General features: G+C 31.8%; 1 non-coding gene and 1 pseudogene across 1 annotated transcript; one reads left to right on the forward strand and one right to left on the reverse strand.

Annotated features, from left to right (window-relative positions):
* Positions 1–545: 545 nt before the first annotated feature.
* Positions 546–659, reverse strand: LOC142605419 (U5 spliceosomal RNA). Its single transcript, XR_012839044.1, has one exon. It is a non-coding gene; the product is annotated as a U5 spliceosomal RNA (small nuclear RNA).
* A 7,400-nt stretch (positions 660–8,059) lies between these two features.
* On the forward strand, positions 8,060–8,502 carry LOC142642200 (large ribosomal subunit protein eL39z/eL39x-like; annotated as a pseudogene).
* The last annotated feature ends 477 nt before the right edge of the window (positions 8,503–8,979 follow it).

An 8,979-nucleotide genomic window follows, 5' to 3' on the forward strand; every position in this document is an offset into this window, starting at 1 on the left:
CTCAATTAATTTCGTCTCACCCAGGTTACTTTAGCTAACGGAATATAATTTGACTCATAATTCAAAGAATGTAAGAGTTATAGAAAAACAAAACCCCTAATATTGACCAAGTGGGGGAAATGAAAGATTTTTTATTGTAAATAGGATTTGGTAACACAAGAAATGATTCCCTCAATTTAGATATAACTTTAAACTATCTTTACTTTGTAATTAATAGACTGAACAACTTATAAGGACAATCAGGTCCCATCTTTCCTTTATTTATTTATGAAAAATGATAGGATTAAAACAAATTACACTACTTTTGCTATAACTAACCATATAACATGGGTTGTGATTGATAAAGAAAAAGTAGTAGATTTATGTGGATTCACACATTCATCACGTAGTGAGTTATGACAAAAATGGTGTATTTTATTGTGACTCTAGAAAAGTACTATTCATACGTAGGTTTCTTTGAGAAAAGTACTATTCATATGTAGGTGATGATTGGCTTAATAGAAAAAAATACATGCCATGAAATATAACTTCAACTAAACTTGGTAAGGGGTTTAGGTTAACCCCTTCAAAAATTAATGTACGCCGCAATAAGTGGCGAGCACACGGTATTCTCTAGTAAAAGGCGAAAGAATAGTTTGCTTTGTGCTCACCACACGGCTCCATGTGTTTAACCATTTGGTTATTGCACCTTATAATTAAGAGTCCCCGATTTGCTTTATCATCTTTACAATGTGGGACTACGTTATATTCTTTTTTTACAATGCGGGACTACGCTATATTCTGCATTAGGTATTAAACAAGAGTTTATAAAATATTGACCTATGGTATGCTAGACTAAGCTATATTCTAACAATTATTAAATAAAAAAGTGATATTACTAGTAGGCCCAGATGAGAATTAATAAGAAGTTAACTATTAATCTATAAAAAGGTTGTAAAATAATTGGTGACTGTATCATTACTCTTACTCGAGTAGTTAACCACTAACCAAGCAGGCAAATAGTGATTATACTATCTAGTTGGCTGATTGAAGACAGGTTTTTCATGGAATATTCACGAAAAATACGTGTTTTTGTTTACACTTCTCAAAAAAAAAAAAAAAATAATAATAATAATAATAATAATAATAATTGGTGTTTATGTTCACACTCCTATTTACTATTCAGTATCCTTAACTTAGATATGGATTACCAAACCGAAATGTAATTGGTTGGTAGATTTATTGGTTACTTTATATATTCGCTATTATATGTATCTTTGTCGGCCAAATACTTATTATATGCAACAGAAGCTTCGCAACTACAGCTAATAGCATGTGTGGAATTACTGATCTTCATTATCAATAAAGCAAGAAGTACATTTGGAATTTCCCACCTGTAGCGATTTTTTTTTTCTTGGTCCTTTTATTTTAGCTAGTAATTAGCTATATATGACAAGTTGATACTGGCTATATTCATTTTTACCCATGATTTAAAAAACCATCATGGCATAAGGCCCGTTGTACTCCAAAATTTTATAAAAAGACTCTAAGGCTCTCCGTTAGAACAAAAAAAGGCCCCCAAAATGATTTTTATAAAGAGTCTCAAAAGTTGAAGGAGGATATTCAAATTTTTAACAAAAAAGAAAGTACAAAAAATTGGGTTTTGCATTATTTCTCATCCGATTTTGAAGTGGATGTGTCTTTGAAAAGTCAACAAGAAGACAAACTTCTTCAATTTTATATATACTAGCCGAAGAAGTGCGGTGGCATGATTATGTACTAGTTGAAAATTGAAATATACGGTTTAAAATAATATGTATTGAAATTAGCATTATGATTAAAAGAAGAAAATGGATATCAAATAATAAGTATTGAAATTAGCATTACAATTAAAAGAAGAAAATAAATATCATATATGAATAGTGCACCCTTTGTTATTTTTGTTAGACGAAGTTTCTTTTATTTTTCTTTTCCTGGTTTATAAAATATATGAAGTTGGAACCATTATTTGTTAGTATAAACGAAGTTGTGAAGAAACCCAATCATTGGTCTAAGCAAAAGCTATGGCCCCTAGGAATAGTCTAACTCTGACACTGTGTTTCATTCATATAAACAACTTCCAATCGATTTAAAGTATATAAAATTACAACAAAAAAAAAATTACGCTTTAAAAGAAAACTCGATTACATTAAATCTCAATTGTTATTTTTGCTAAGTTGAACCTCTAAAATTCCTCTTTTGAGAAGTTTGTCGTGTCAATAGTAGAGCGGTAGCATACAAAAAACTATAGCAAATCAACCAAAAGTTTAAATAATTTACTCATATATTTCATATGTTATTCATACTTCACTCATATATTTTATATGTTTTTCAAATTTCAATATGGTCCGTGCGGATGATGCGGACAAAATTCATAGCAACAAGCGTCACGAAAGCAACAATAAAAGCTAAGAATGCCATTAATACGATCATAGAAGCCTTCACAACAAATTGTTTGTAGTTTTCCATTAGCACTTTTGAAATTCTCCAGATAGAAAATGTCAATTGTCTTCTGTTGTAGAATGAAAGATTTGTAACTTTTTTATAGAAAAATATGGAATCGGCACAACTAGTTGAAAATACTTGTGTTCATAAATAGGTGAAATATTAATTTTGATATGGAAACTCTTGAGAACACACTAAAGAGCTCATTTATTAAATTTCTATTTTTCCACCCTTATTGAAGAGTTTAATGAAAATTTCCTCTCTCTCTCTCCACATAAATTGTAATTTATTAATCACTTAATGCTAGCAATTTCTTATATGATAAGAGCATTTACATCAATCTCTACAAGGTTTTAACTAAATTAATCCAAAATACTTATATGTTGCTATTTTAACAAATAGACACTTACATCAGCCTTAATATTTTTTTTCTTTATCCATAAAATTTTTTCTCTCTCTCCCATCTCTACCCTTTTTAGCCAAAAAACACAAATCACCATGCTACACCAACTAGCCCAAACCTCCACCCACACAAGCCACCACAGACCACACCAAAGAGCCACCTACCATCCAAATTGCCACCCACACAAACCATTGCAAACCAAAATCTCTTCAACAACCTACAACAAAAATATTCTTCACTTTTATAATTTTCCCGAGAATATAACATAGAAAAAACAGATAAAAGTGACCTATTAAATCCACAATAATTAAGACAAAGTGGTGTTTGTGATGATATTCAAATAACCAATTGCCCTTTTATTTCTTTCAACCTACACATACCCATTTCGTAAAATCCATCATCGTTACTTTGCGTCAACCCACCACATCGAACCTAAAAGCAAACCAACAAGAACTTCTAAACTAGTTGATGATTTGGACACCCTTTTGAGTGAATTGCAAAACCCATAAATTGGGCACTAGTTTTGTGGAGAGGTAGGTTGGTGGGAAACAAGAGAGAGTCACAAATGAGAGAGAGAGAGAGAGAGATAGAGAGAGTCAGCTTTGGGATAAAAAATAATCTTCCTTTTGATGTAGTGATGAATAGTCCTCAATACATGTAGCAAGATGCTATTCATTGTTAAAAAATTTGATAAACTTTTGAGGCTGATGTAGGGTAATTTTGGTTGAGTTTAGCTAAATTTTTGTTTGAAAAACTATTTATTTCGGCATGGCTAATGCCAATGCTCTAAGAAAGAATTGGGAAACATTGTAGCAAACACTTGAAAGTAAAAGTAGTAATTTTACTGTTTACTTTTTAATCATTTTGGGGGGACAAATTTGTAATTTCTGCAGAGAAAGTATTCTTAATAGTTGTATTAGATATACTCTATAGTGTCATTTTGGTATGTTGCATTAATCTTTTGGGCTCTGTGACTCTGACATCACAGATTCTTTTGATGTAGAAAAGAGCCATAAAAAATAAGTTTCAATTTGCTCAATTAGTAAAATCTTTTATTGAACAAAAGATGGAACAAGAGATAAAGGAGATTAGGAATCTCCAATTCTTTTATAGTACTCCTAGTCTTAATTTGGTCTGTGTAAAGAATCCTTGGGCCTTAACGTAGTAGGCTAATTAGCTACATTATTCAGGAATGGGCTGCTTCCTACATACTCTATTTGACCACGTTCTATTTGTTTTTGTTTTTTGTTTTTTTAAAGAGAAAGATAGAGTTTTGTTTCAACTAATTGGGTTCTAAATTTATCCGTTGGGTCCATTCAAAAGAGATAAGAAATTGAAAATACAATTGTTGTTGGAAATAATTTTGTACTTCAAACAGCACCTCAAGGTGTTTCTAATGAAAATATATAGGATTCAAATATCTTTTACTCATGTTGTGGCTATTATATAGATGGAAAGAATTTATTTATATATATTTTTTGGGATAATTCATTGTTGTTTAACACTTAACTATGGTTCTAAGTTCTAACTAATTAATTTTGTCATAATTGGAATTTTTTTTGCATATCATAATTGGCACCTAAAGTCTAATCTATAAATACTATATAATAGAAGCTTTCGATTTTTTTTTTTTTTTTACCTCACTAAAGCTTTCTCTTATTCTATATCCTTGTATTACACTATTATATTTGCAACTGTCTGTACTAGATTAACTGGCCTCTATAATCTATATAAAGGCTTATTCTATATGCGTAATGCAGTAATATATTTCGAATTCCAGTGGTTAGAATTATAGAATAGTAATTAAAAAAACCCCTAATATTAATCAGGTGGTGGGAATAAAAGGTCTTTCATGGTAAATAAGCTTTAGTAACCCATGAAATGAGCCCAATAAGATTTATGTTTAAGTGGGCTCTACGAAGAAATGAAAATGAACAAATAATATCATTAAAAAAAAAAAGAACAAATTATGTTGGTATATTTCACCATAGAATCTTATATTTAGGTTTTTTTTTTCTTTTTTTGGAGTGGAACCCCCAACTCCACCTTTGCTAGGCGCAGATTTGGGCTAGGTCTATACTATACATTTAAGAAAATCATTTGCCATTGCTTAGAATCTTGTGGTTCTTCGATATTGTCATTCTCCTATATATAAAGGAAAATGAGAACCTATAAAAGGATACTTGGAAAACTTGTAACATCCCAACTTTAATTACCAATAGGGTTAATTACAAATGGTCTATGTAGATATTATTGTAGGAAAAAAAAAAAAAACTGGTTTTGTATCTCATACAAAACACATAGCAGAAGCAACAAATAAGGATTTATTTCATTCATGATTGATAACGTGCACTATGTAAATTTCAAAATTTAAGAACAAGATAGCGTACCTTGGTGTGGAGAAATTCAAAACAAAGATTAGAATCACTTGGGAACACTTTTAATCTTCACTTCAATTCTATTTTATGCCCAAGATGTGTAGTCTCTCAATCAGTTTTTAAAGGGAGAATGAAAGTGTGTCTCACTCTCACATACACACCGTTTCTTATATCACAAATAAAAATTATGTATATTTCTCTCTTTATAACTAATTGATTATCTAATTTGGTTGATCTATTGAGCTTTTCCAATTGGGCTTTAGTGTGTGGCTTGGAGTGGGACCAAAAGGGACCAATAAGACACTAGCTCTAACGGACCTTGGGCTTTTCTGTCAACTTTTGACAAATCCAAAGTTACCAGTAATTATATTTAATACCACTATATAAATATAATTGCACTCTAGACCTTATTAATAAATTATATCCCAAGACTTTATTATACGTGCAATCCCTTCATTAAAATATTTGTAGTAATACAAAGTCATGAATATAAACTGCCATTTTGAAAATTACTACATCTTAATCCTTGAGTACACAGTTTAATTTTTTATATTATTCATCATATATTTATGAAATCCAATTTCATAAATATATACTTTAGTAACTCCTTACTAAAGTGGTTGGGCCCAACACTCTGAATAACTAAACCCATTAAACTTATCTCAAGTGAATATTTTATATCTCCATTAAGAGATTATGAATTCCATCTTGAGAATATATGTTCCATCAACACTAAATGCGGCTGCCCAACATACTGAGATTTTGACCGTGATTAATAGATCTCACTTCTGATATATCAAAGCAACTTACATCTCATGATCAACATTGTTGAGATTTCTATGTGAACTATAAATGAAGTAAATGCTAAAAGAAAGTTAGAGATAACGGATGCAACCAAAGTATTTGGTTTTGTGTTTAGAGAAAAAAGAAAGTTTATTAATGGCATAGTATGTGGAGGTTGCCGAGCATTAGAAACCTCAGTGCAAGTATATATAATGTGTTAGTGTTACTTATTCATTTGTGCATCTAGGTTTGTTTCTATTTCAGTTTCTAGAAATTAGGTTGTTATTTGGTGGATTGTTTTGTGTTCTGGGGGAGTGATGGTGTGAATATGTAGCTGATGTATTTTGTCTGAAATGTGTTTGTGGATTTGTGAATTTAAGGTAATGGGTTGTTGTGGCCTTATCCTTCATGGATATGTTTTTCTATTTATTGTGTTTCTGTTATTCTGTGAATTGCTATTGTATTTTGGTAATTAATGTTATTGCTTGAATATTAATAATTAATACCATCACTATCACTGGAAGCATCTCCCATCACTATCACTATCACTATTTTTTTTTTTTGTAGATAAGCGTTAGCTCTAGGGAAATTTTTGTCTATTAAATTTTAGTTGTCCAACCTGGTAAATGTCATGCTTATGTCTTTTGGAGATTAATATATGCTTTTTGGGGATATTTAGATTTGCCAAAGAATTCTAATTCATGGTAACTATTTGCCTATGTCATAACATGCATGCCACCAATTAATTAATTCACAAATTTAGAAGAATAATACCTTATTCACAGTGATGTGATCTTTTGCCCTTATTTGTTAAATAAGTGATTGTGTTCTAATTCTTAACCAAATTATTAGACCCATGAAAATTAAGGCTATTTTAGTTCTCTTTGTGTTTCAGATCTACATGAAACAACAAGAAAGTTGATTTGGAAGACATTATATGACAAGGCATTGCATCTTCTACATTTATAGATATGGTCTTTTTCAAATTTCAATCTTCTTTGATTGATATGGATTAAAATTCATATTGAAATAGGTTTAAATAGAACAGAGCCTCAAAGTTGAGTTTTATTATATTGTTTCATTGTTTGCTCTGTTTTGAATTAAGTTCATTGTTGTTTCATATGTGATTTTGTTAGGATTGGGATTTGAACTCAAATATTACCTTTCTCCAATTTTATATACGAGTATTTGGAGAATGCGGAATGGATTAAATAGCCTTAGCTGATAACCAAGGTCATTGCTGTGGCAGAGATCATTTGGACGGCCAGGATCTGTGCCTCCTAAAACCATGCTCGAAAAATTACTCTTGCGTAGTTAGTTTGATTTGCACTTATGGTAGTGTGTATATATATATTGCGTTTTTAGCTTCCTTTGCACTTATGGCAGTGCATATATATTGCACATTTTTATACGAAATATTGCACATTTTTATATTGCATATTTATGATCACACATGTTTGGATTGTGGGTCATCTTTGTTTACGATAGGTTTCATTCCTCCACAACCATGTCAGTACCATGTAGAGTTCATGAATGTCATTGAGATTGTCCCCATTGTAGTTAAGTTTTTTGCAGACTTAATTAGTAGAGTGGGTGACAATAGTGTGAATTTGAGTGGAAGGGGCATCCAAACCATGTATAGGTTGAATGTAGGAGGTGCTGAGATTAAATCCACTCATGATTCAAATATTTGGAGAACATGGGAAGTGGATTCCACTCCACTTTCCCTCCTTTTCCCCTCCATCCAAATGGGCTAAGGGGTCCATTTCCAACAACATGTGTAAGTGGTGCAACGCGTTCTAAAGTGTTAGTAGCAACCTGCAATGTAAGTTCAAACCTGAAGTTAGGAAACAGAAGAAGATGCTACAACAAAATACTTTATCTAGGGCAGAGGAACAAAAAAAGGTTTCAGAAATACCAAATTGCAACTGTTAAATGTTGATTGATTTTGAGTAACTTTTATGATATGGTGATTATTGTGTAGTAATTATTATTATTGTTATTGTATGCTTAGCCGTCCCAGAAGACATTCATGATTAAGAAGAAGCTGGCTAAGAAGATGAGGCTGGATAGACCTATCCCTCACTAGATTTGCATGACTGACAATACCATCAGGTTCTCTCTATCTCCTGCTTCTTCGTCTCTGATTCTCTGCTTAACTCTTACTGTTCCTATTGGTTATGTTTGTTTTTTGTTTTAGGTACAATGCAAAGCGCAGGCAATGGCCCCGTACGAAGCTTGGATTTTGACTGAGGTGTTTTTTGTTGTTTTATTGTCATTGCTTCTTTAGCATACTTTCAAAAACAATGTGTTTGCAAACATGTTTATTTACTGTTTTATAGAACGGGCTTTCATGTTTTCCATTTCCTTTGTATGGAATTCATAAGAGTCCCTTCCCTTCCCAGATCTTTATTTACTGTTTTATAGAACGGGCTTTCATGTTTACCATTTCCTTTGTATGGAATTCATAAGAGTCCCTTCCCTTCCCAGATCTTTATTTACTGTATTATAGAACGGGCTTTCATGTTTTCCGTTTCCTTTGTATGGAATTCATAAGAGTCCCTTCCCTTCCCAGATCTTTATTTACTGTTTTTGACTAGATAGGAATAAGACTATGAAACTAAATCCATGCAAGCTGCTTTTATGTAGTATTTTGTGAAGTGAAATTCTAGCTTGTCATGCACTGTGAAACTAATACACTACATGAAGAGTATAAGACTGATGCAAGTCTAATGCAATACATGGAAGATGTTGACATGGCACATGGCCAGCCAAGCTTCAGGGTTGTATTTCATATGTGCCATGTGATTATTGTAGCTATATTCAAATGTGCCAAGTTGGAGGGAAAATTAGTTAGAGGAACATGCACAAGCCAGATTTTAGAATGTTGTTAAAGTCCAGCCCATGAAAGAATAAGTTTGGAGGTTTTTAAGTTGGTTTTGGAATTCTATA

Source organism: Castanea sativa, chromosome 7 (assembly GCF_040712315.1).
Source record: "Castanea sativa cultivar Marrone di Chiusa Pesio chromosome 7, ASM4071231v1".
Taxonomy (NCBI): domain Eukaryota; kingdom Viridiplantae; phylum Streptophyta; class Magnoliopsida; order Fagales; family Fagaceae; genus Castanea; species Castanea sativa.